Genomic DNA, 11,483 nt, shown 5'->3' with positions numbered 1-11,483 from the left:
CTGACTGTTCTCTCTGCTACCAACGTACCAAGTCTCTCCGCTGACTGTTCCCTCTGCTACTGCTTACCAACGTACCAAGTCTCTCAGCTGACTGTTCTCTCTGCTACCACTTACCAATGTACCAAGTCTCTCCGCTGACTGTTCTCTCTGCTACCACTTACCAACGTACCAAGTCTCTCAGCTGACTGTTCTCTCTGCTACCAACGTACCAAGTCTCTAAGCTGACTGTTCTCTCTGCTACCACTTACCAACGTACCAAGTCTCTAAGCTGACTGTTCTCTCTGCTACCACTTACCAACGTACCAAGTCTCTCAGCTGACTGTTCTCTCTGCTACCAACGTACCAAGTCTCTCAGCTGACTGTTCTCTCTGCTACCAACGTACCAAGTCTCTCAGCTGACTGTTCTCTCTGCTACCACTTACCAACGTACCAAGTCTCTCAGCTGACTGTTCTCTCTGCTACCAATGTACCAAGTCTGGAACCAACAGGACCCTGAACAGCTTCTACCCCCAAACCATAAGACTGATAAATAGTTAGTTAAATAGTTAACCACTAACTACCCAAACTATCTGCATTGCCCCTTTTGGCACTAACTTTTTTGACTCAACACATACGCTGCTGCTACTGTTAATTATCTATCCTGTTGTCTAGTCACTTCACCCCTACCTATTGGTACATATCTACCTCAATTACCTCGTACTCATCACATACTGTTAATGTTAATTATCTATCCTGTTGTCTAGTCACTTCACCCCTACATATTGGTACATATCTACCTCAATTACCTCGTACTCATCACATACTGTTACTGTTAATTATATATCCTGTTGTCTAGTCACTTCACCCCTACCTATTGGTACATATCTACCTCAATTACCTCATACTCATCACATACTGTTAATGTTAATTATCTATCCTGTTGTCTAGTCACTTCACCCCTACCTATTGGTACATATCTACCTCAATTACCTCGTACTCATCACATACTGCTACTGTTTATTATCTATCCTGTTGTCTAGTCACTTCACCCCTACCTATTGGTACATATCTACCTCAATTACCTCGTACTCATCACATACTGCTACTGTTTATTATCTATCCTGTTGTCTAGCCACTTCACCCCTACCTATTGGTACATATCTACCTCAATTACCTCGTACTCATCACATACTGCTACTGTTTATTATCTATCCTGTTGTCTAGTCACTTCACCCCTACCTATTGGTACATATCTACCTCAATTACCTCGTACTCATCACATACTGTTAATGTTAATTATCTATCCTGTTGTCTAGTCACTTCACCCCTACCTATTGGTACATATCTACCTCAATTACCTCGTACTCATCACATACTGCTACTGTTTATTATCTATCCTGTTGTCTAGTCACTTCACCCCTACCTATTGGTACATATCTATCTCAATGACATTGTTCCCTGTATATGGTCTCAGTGCTCTGTGTAAATAACCCTGTATATGGTCTGTACTCTGTAAATAACCCTGTTTATGGACTCAGTACTCTGTGTAAATAACCCTGTTTATGGACTCAGTACTCTGTGTAAATAACCCTGTTTATGGACTCAGTACTCTGTGTAAATAACCCTGTTTATGGACTCAGTACTCTGTGTAAATAACCCTGTATATGGACTCAGTACTCTGTGTAAATAACCCTGTTTATGGATCAGTACTCTGTGTAAATAACCCTGTTTATGGACTCAGTACTCTGTGTAAATAACCCTGTTTATGGACTCAGTGTAAATAACCCTGTTTATGGACTCAGTACTCTGTGTAAATAACCCTGTTTATGGACTCAGTACTCTGTGTAAATAACCCTGTTTATGGATCAGTACTCTGTGTAAATAACCCTGTTTATGGACTCAGTACTCTGTGTAAATAACCCTGTTTATGGACTCAGTACTCTGTGTAAATAACCCTGTTTATGGACTCAGTGTAAATAACCCTGTTTATGGACTCAGTACTCTGTGTAAATAACCCTGTTTATGGACTCAGTACTCTGTGTAAATAACCCTGTATATGGACTCAGTACTCTGTGTAAATAACCCTGTTTATGGACTCAGTACTCTGTGTAAATAACCCTGTTTATGGACTCAGTACTCTGTGTAAATAACCCTGTTTATGGACTCAGTACTCTGTGTAAATAACCCTGTTTATGGACTCAGTACTCTGTGTAAATAACCCTGTTTATGGACTCAGTACTCTGTGTAAATAACCCTGTTTATGGACTCAGTACTCTGTGTAAATAACCCTGTTTATGGACTCAGTACTCTGTGTAAATAACCCTGTTTATGGACTCAGTACTCTGTGTAAATAACCCTGTTTATGGACTCAGTACTCTGTGTAAATAACCCTGTTTATGGACTCAGTTCTCTGTGTAAATAACCCTGTTTATGGACTCAGTTCTCTGTGTAAATAACCCTGTTTATGGACTCAGTACTCTGTGTAAATAACCCTGTTTATGGACTCAGTACTCTGTGTAAATAACCCTGTATATGGACTCAGTACTCTGTGTAAATAACCCTGTTTATGGACTCAGTACTCTGTGTAAATAACCCTGTTTATGGACTCAGTACTCTGTGTAAATAACCCTGTTTATGGACTCAGTACTCTGTGTAAATAACCCTGTTTATGGACTCAGTACTCTGTGTAAATAACCCTGTTTACGGACTCAGTACTCTGTGTAAATAACCCTGTTTATGGACTCAGTTCTCTGTGTAAATAACCCTGTTTATGGACTCAGTTCTCTGTGTAAATAACCCTGTTTATGGACTCAGTACTCTGTGTAAATAACCCTGTTTATGGACTCAGTACTCTGTGTAAATAACCCTGTATATGGACTCAGTACTCTGTGTAAATAACCCTGTTTATGGACTCAGTACTCTGTGTAAATAACCCTGTTTATGGACTCAGTACTCTGTGTAAATAACCCTGTTTATGGACTCAGTACTCTGTGTAAATAACCCTGTTTATGGACTCAGTACTCTGTGTAAATAACCCTGTTTATGGACTCAGTACTCTGTGTAAATAACCCTGTTTATGGACTCAGTACTCTGTGTAAATAACCCTGTTTATGGACTCAGTACTCTGTGTAAATAACCCTGTTTATGGACTCAGTTCTCTGTGTAAATAACCCTGTTTATGGACTCAGTTCTCTGTGTAAATAACCCTGTTTATGGACTCAGTACTCTGTGTAAATAACCCTGTTTATGGACTCAGTACTCTGTGTAAATAACCCTGTTTATGGACTCAGTACTCTGTGTAAATAACCCTGTTTATGGACTCAGTACTCTGTGTAAATAACCCTGTTTATGGACTCAGTACTCTGTGTAAATAACCCTGTTTATGGACTCAGTACTCTGTGTAAATAACCCTGTTTATGGACTCAGTACTCCGTGTAAATAACCCTGTTTATGGACTCAGTACTCTGTGTAAATAACCCTGTTTATGGACTCAGTACTCTGTGTAAATAACCCTGTATATGGACTCAGTACTCTGTGTAAATAACCCTGTTTATGGACTCAGTACTCTGTGTAAATAACCCTGTTTATGGACTCAGTACTCTGTGTAAATAACCCTGTTTATGGACTCAGTACTCTGTGTAAATAACCCTGTTTATGGACTCAGTGTAAATAACCCTGTTTATGGACTCAGTACTCTGTGTAAATAACCCTGTTTATGGACTCAGTACTCTGTGTAAATAACCCTGTTTATGGACTCAGTGTAAATAACCCTGTTTATGGACTCAGTACTCTGTGTAAATAACCCTGTTTATGGACTCAGTACTCTGTGTAAATAACCCTGTTTATGGACTCAGTACTCTGTGTAAATAACCCTGTTTATGGACTCAGTACTCTGTGTAAATAACCCTGTTTATGGACTCAGTGTAAATAACCCTGTATATGGACTCAGTACTCTGTGTAAATAACCCTGTATATGGACTCAGTACTCCGTGTAAATAACCCTGTATATGGACTCAGTACTCTGTGTAAATAACCCTGTTTATGGACTCAGTACTCTGTGTAAATAACCCTGTATATGGACTCAGTACTCCGTGTAAATAACCCTGTATATGGACTCAGTACTCTGTGTAAATAACCAAGCCTATCATTACTTATTGTGTATTTATTCATCATGTTGTTTTGTTTCTATTATTTCTCTGTTGTTTCTGTTGCCCGTCAGCATTTCACTGTTAGTCTACACCTGTTGTTACTCTCTACATTGTTGGGAAGGGCCCGTCAGCATTTCACTGTTAGTCTACACCTGTTGTTACTCTCTACATTGTTGGGAAGGGCCCGTCAGCATGTCACTGTTACTCTACACCTGTTGTTTCTCTCTACATTGTTGGGAAGGGCCCGTCAGCATGTCACTGTTACTCTACACCTGTTGTTACTCTCTACATTGTTGGGAAGGGCCCGTCAGCATGTCACTGTTACTCTACACCTGTTGTTAACCTCTGTTGTTGGGAAGGGCCCGTCAGCATGTCACTGTTACTCTACACCTGTTGTTACTCTCTACATTGTTGGGAAGGGCCCGTCAGCATGTCACTGTTACTCTACACCTGTTGTTACTCTCTACATTGTTGGGAAGGGCCCGTCAGCATGTCACTGTTAGTCTACACCTGTTGTTACTCTCTACATTGTTGGGAAGGGCCCGTCAGCATCTCACTGTTAGTCTACACCTGTTGTTACTCTCTACATTGTTGGGAAGGGCCCGTCAGCATCTCACTGTTAGTCTACACCTGTTGTTTCTCTCTACATTGATGGGAAGGGCCCTGTTTAGCATCTCACTGTTAAATACACCTGTTGTTACTCTCTACATTGTTGGGAAGGGCCCGTCAGCATCTCACTGTTAGTCTACACCTGTTGTTTCTCTCTACATTGATGGGAAGGGCCCTGTTTACTGTTAGTCTACACCTGTTGTTTCTCTCTACATTGTTGGGAAGGGCCCGTCAGCATTTCACTGTTAGTCTACACCTGTTGTTTCTCTTTACATTGTTGGGAAGGGCCCGTCAGCATTTCACTGTTAGTCTACACCTGTTGTTTCTCTCTACATTGTTGGGAAGGGCCCGTCAGCATGTCACTGTTAGTCTACACCTGTTGTTTCTCTCTACATTGTTGGGAAGGGCCCGTCAGCATGTCACTGTTAGTCTACACCTGTTGTTTCTCTCTACATTGTTGGGAAGGGCCCGTCAGCATGTCACTGTTAGTCTACACCTGTTGTTACTCTCTACATTGTTGGGAAGGGCCCGTCAGCATGTCACTGTTAGTCTACACCTGTTGTTTCTCTCTACATTGTTGGGAAGGGCCCGTCAGCATTTCACTGTTAGTCTACACCTGTTGTTTCTCTCTACATTGTTGGGAAGGGCCCGTCAGCATGTCACTGTTAGTCTACACCTGTTGTGTCTCTCTACATTGTTGGGAAGGGCCCGTCAGCATTTCACTGTTAGTCTACACCTGTTGTTTCTCTCTACATTGTTGGGAAGGGCCCGTCAGCATTTCACTGTTAGTCTACACCTGTTGTTACTCTCTACATTGTTGGGAAGGGCCCGTCAGCATCTCACTGTTAGTCTACACCTGTTGTTTCCCTCTACATTGTTGGGAAGGGCCCGTCAGCATTTCACTGTTAGTCTACACCTGTTGTTACTCTCTACATTGTTGGGAAGGGCCCGTCAGCATTTCACTGTTAGTCTACACCTGTTGTTTCTCTCTACATTGTTGGGAAGGGCCCGTCAGCATTTCACTGTTAGTCTACACCTGTTGTTTACCAACCATGTGACAAATACAATTTTATTTGATTTGGGAGATATACACTACGTGACCCAAAGTGTATGGACACCTGCTCGTCCAACATCTCATTCCAAAATCATGGGCATTAATATGGAGTTGGTCCCCCCTCTTTGCTGCTATAACAGCCTCCACTCGTCTGGGAAGGCTTTCCACTAGATGTTGGAACATTGCTGCTATAACAGCCTCCACTCTTCTGGGAAGGCTTTCCACTAGATGTTGGAACATTGCTGCTATAACAGCCTCCACTCTTCTGGGAAGGCTTTCCACTAGATGTTGGAACATTGCTGCTATAACAGCCTCCAGTCTTCTGGGAAGACTTTCCACTAGAAGTTGGAACATTGCTGCTATAACAGCCTCCACTCTTCTGGGAAGGCTTTTCAGTAGATGTTGGAACATTGCTGCAGGGGGACTTGCTTCTATTCAGCCACAAGAGCATTAGTGATGTTGGACGATTAGGCCTGGCTCGCAGTCGGTGTTCCAATTACATCCCCAAAAGTGTTAGTTGGGGTTGAGGTCAGGGCTCTGTGCAGGCCAGTTAAGTTCTTCCACATGGGGCATCCCGATGGCGCAACAGTCATAGAAGAGGGAGGAGAATATATAGTGTATGTTTGAGGGGGACATAGAGCTTAAGACAGAGGTCTCACTACACGTGGATGATGGAAGTGTCATGGGCCTGTCACAATTTACCTTAAGGTTTAGAGAGTAAAGAGGAAGATGAGGGGGAGGGGGGAGGAGGAAGTTGGGAGATTTGTGCATCCTAAATGGCACCCTATTCCCTACATAGTAGCCATAGGGCTCTGGTCTAAAGTAGTGCACTATATAGGGAATAGGGTGCCATAGGGCTCTGGTCTAAAGTAGTGCACTTTGTAGGGAATAGGGTGCCATAGGGCTCTGATCTAAAGTAGTGCACTATGTGTAGGGAATAGGGTGCCATAGGGCTCTGGTCTAAAGTAGTGCACTATGTAGGGATTAGGGTGTCATTTGGGATGCTACACATCTTTAGAGTAACAGGAGGGAGGAGAAAGAGGGAGACTAGTGCCAATGTCACTTCAGGGGAAGGGAGTAGAAAAGGGAAGGAAGGGGAGGGAGGAGCAGACGGAGGAGAAGAGGGAGGAGGAAAAGAGGGAGGGAGGAGAAGAAGAAGGAATATGAGGAGAACAGGAAGGGAGGAGAGGAAGGACGAGGAGAAGAGGGAGGGAGGGAGGGAGGGAGGGGAGGGAGGAGAGGGAGGGAGGGAGGGAGGAGGGAGGGGGAGGGAGGGGGAAGAGGTTAGGGAGGAGAGAGGAGGGGGGAGGAAGGGAGGGAGGGAGGGAGGGAGGGAGGGAGGGAGGGAGGGAGGGAGGGAGGGAGGGAGGGAGGGGGAAGGGAGGGAGGGAGGGAGGGAGGGAGGGGGAGGGAGGGAGGGAGGGAGGGAGGGAGGGAGGGAGGAGGAGGAAGTCGGAGAGAGGAGGAGAGGGAAGAGAGAGGGAGGGGGGAGGAGGAAGAGTGAGGGAGGAGGAGGAGGAGAGGGAAGAAGGAGGGAGGAGAAGAGGGAGGAGGTGAAGAGGGTGGGAGTGGAGAAGTAGAAGGAGGAGTTTGAAGAGGAGGGAGGAGGAGAAGAAGGAGGGAGAAGAGGAGGGAGGAGGAGAAGTTGGAGGGGGGAGAAGAGGGAGGAGGAGAAGAGATTAGGGAGTGGAGAAGAGGAAGGAGGAGGAGAAGTTGGAGGGAGGAGGAGAGGGAGGAGGAGAAGAGGTTAGGGAGTGGAGAAGAGGAAGGAGGAGGAGAAGTTGGAGGGAGGAGGAGAGGGAGGAGGAGAAGAGGTTAGGGAGTGGAGAAGAGGAAGGTGGAGGAGAAGTTGGAGGGAGGAGGAGAAGTGAGGCAGGGCAAGGCGAGGCGAGGGAGAAGTAGATACTATACACTATCTACTATTACCTACACTATCTACTATTACCTACACTATCTACTAGTACCTACACTATCTACTAGTACCTACACTATCTACAGACCCTATTACCTACACTATCTACTATTACCTACACTATCTACTATTACCTACACTATCTACTATTACCTACACAATCTACTATTACCTACACTATCTACTATTACCTACACTATCTACTATTACCTACACTATCTACTATTACCTACACTATCTACTATTACCTACACTATCTACTAGTACCTACACTATCTACTAGTACCTACACTATCTACAGACCCTATTACCTACACTATCTACTATTACCTACACTATCTACTATTACCTACACTATCTACTATTACCTACACTATCTACTATTACCTACACTATCTACTATTACCTACACAATCTACTATTACCTACACTATCTACTATTACCTACACTATCTACTATTACCTACACTATCTACTATTACCTACACTATCTACTATTACCTACACTATCTACTATTACCTACACTATCTACTATTACCTACACTATCTACTATTACCTACACTATCTACTAGTACCTACACTATCTACTAGTACCTACACTATCTACTATTACCTACACTATCTACTATTACCTACACAATCTACTATTACCTACATTATCTACTATTACCTACACTATCTACAGACCCTATTACCTACACTATCTACTATTACCTACACTATCTACTATTACCTACACTATCTACTATTACCTACACTATCTACAGGCTCTATTACCTACACTATCTACTATTACTACATTATCTACTATTACCTACACTATCTACAGACCCTATTACCTACACTATCTACTATTACCTACACTATCTACTATTACCTACACTATCTACTATTACCTACACTATCTACTATTACCTACACTATCTACTATTACCTACACTATCTACAGGCTCTATTACCTACACTATCTACTATTACCTACACTATCTACTATTACCTACACTATCTACAGACCCTATTACCTACACTATCTACTATTACCTACACTATCTACAGACCCTATTACCTACACTATCTACTATTACCTACACTATCTACTATTACCTACACTATCTACAGGCTCTATTACCTACACTATCTACTATTACCTACACTATCTACTATTACTACATTATCTACTATTACCTACACTATCTACTATTACCTACACTATCTACTATTACCTACACTATCTACTATTACCTACACTATCTACAGGCTCTATTACTACATTATCTACTATTACCTACACTATCTACTATTACCTACACTATCTACTATTACTACATTATCTACTATTACCTACACTATCTACTATTACCTACACTATCTACTATTACCTACACTATCTACTATTACCTACACTATCTACAGGCTCTATTACTACATTATCTACTATTACCTACACTATCTACTATTACCTACACTATCTACTATTACCTACACTATCTACAGACCCTATTACCTACACTATCTACTATTACCTACACTATCTACTATTACCTACACTATCTACTATTACCTACACTATCTACTATTACTACATTATCTACTATTACCTACACTATCTACTATTACCTACACTATCTACTATTACCTACACTATCTACTATTACCTACACTATCTACAGGCTCTATTACCTACACTATCTACTATTACCTACACTATCTACTATTACCTACACTATCTACAGGCTCTATTACCTACACTATCTACTATTACCTACACTATCTACTATTACCTACACTATCTACTATTACCTACACTATCTACTATTACCTACACTATCTACTATTACCTACACTATCTACTATTACCTACACTATCTACTATTACCTACACTATCTACAGGCTCTATTACCTACACTATCTACTATTACCTAACTATCTACTATTACCTACACTATCTACTATTACCTACGGTCAGTCTTGCCTTTTACACTGAACATTATATATACTGAACATTAACTATACTGAACATTAACTATACTGAACATTATATATACTGAACATTATATATACTGAACATTAACTATACTGAACATTAACTATACTGAACATTAACTATACTGAACATTATATATACTGAACATTAACTATACTGAACATTAACTATACTGAACATTAACTATACTGAACATTAACTATACTGAACATTAACTATACTGAACATGAACTATACTGAACATTATATATACTGAACATTATATATACTGAACATTATATATACTGAACATTAACTATACTGAACATTATATATACTGAACATGAACTATACTGAACATTAACTATACTGAACATTATATATACTGAACATTAACTATACTGAACATGAACTATACTGAACATTATATATACTGAACATTAACTATACTGAACATTAACTATACTGAACATTATATATACTGAACATTATATATACTGAACATTATATATACTGAACATTATATATACTGAACATTAACTATACTGAACATTAACTATACTGAACATTAACTATACTGAACATTAACTATACTGAACATTATATATACTGAACATTATATATACTGAACATTATATATACTGAACATTATATATACTGAACATTATATATACTGAACATTATATATACTGAACATTATATATACTGAACATTATATATACTGAACATTATATATACTGAACATTATATATACTGAACAAAAAGACAAACACAACATGTAAAGTGTTGGTCCCATGTTTCATGAGCTGAAATAAAAGATCCCAGAAATGTTACATACCCACAAAAAAACAAACATATTTATCTCAAATATTGTGCACAAATTTGTTTTCATCCCTGTTAGTAAACATTTCTCCTTCACCAAAGTCATCCATCCACCTGACAGGTGTGACATATCAAGAAGCTGATTAAACAGCACCCTCAGCGACGGTAGGGTATCCTAGTGGTTAGAGTGTAGGGACGGCAGGGTATCCTAGTGGTTAGAGTGTAGGGACGGTAGGTATCCTAGTGGTTAGAGTGTAGGGACGGCAGGGTATCCTAGTGGTTAGAGTGTAGGGACGGTAGGTAGCCTAGTGGTTAGAGTGTAGGGACGGAAGGGTATCCTAGTGGTTAGAGTGTAGGGACGGTAGGTATCCTAGTGGTTAGAGTGTAGGGACGGCAGGGTATCCTAGTGGTTAGAGTGTAGGGACGGCAGGGTATCCTAGTGGTTAGAGTGTAGGGACGGTAGGTATCCTAGTGGTTAGAGTGTAGGGACGGTAGGTAGCCTAGTGGTTAGAGTGTAGGGACGGTAGGGTATCCTAGTGGTTAGAGTGTAGGGACGGTAGGTATCCTAGTGGTTAGAGTGTAGGGACGGCAGGGTATCCTAGTGGTTAGAGTGTAGGGACGGTAGGTAGCCTAGTGGTTAGAGTGTAGGGACGGAAGGGTATCCTAGTGGTTAGAGTGTAGGGACGGTAGGTATCCTAGTGGTTAGAGTGTAGGGACGGCAGGGTATCCTAGTGGTTAGAGTGTAGGGACGGCAGGGTATCCTAGTGGTTAGAGTGTAGGGACGGCAGGGTAGCCTAGTGGTTAGAGTGTAGGGACGGTAGGTAGCCTAGTGGTTAGAGTGTAGGGACGGCAGGGTATCCTAGTGGTTAGAGTGTAGGGACGGAAGGGTATCCTAGTGGTTAGAGTGTAGGGACGGTAGGTATCCTAGTGGTTAGAGTGTAGGGACGGCAGGGTATCCTAGTGGTTAGAGTGTAGGGACGGTAGGTATCCTAG

The sequence above is a fragment of the Oncorhynchus gorbuscha genome, linkage group LG10 (assembly GCF_021184085.1).
Source record: "Oncorhynchus gorbuscha isolate QuinsamMale2020 ecotype Even-year linkage group LG10, OgorEven_v1.0, whole genome shotgun sequence".
In the NCBI taxonomy this organism is placed as follows: Eukaryota; Metazoa; Chordata; class Actinopteri; order Salmoniformes; family Salmonidae; genus Oncorhynchus; species Oncorhynchus gorbuscha.
This window is presented reverse-complemented; position numbering follows the sequence as displayed.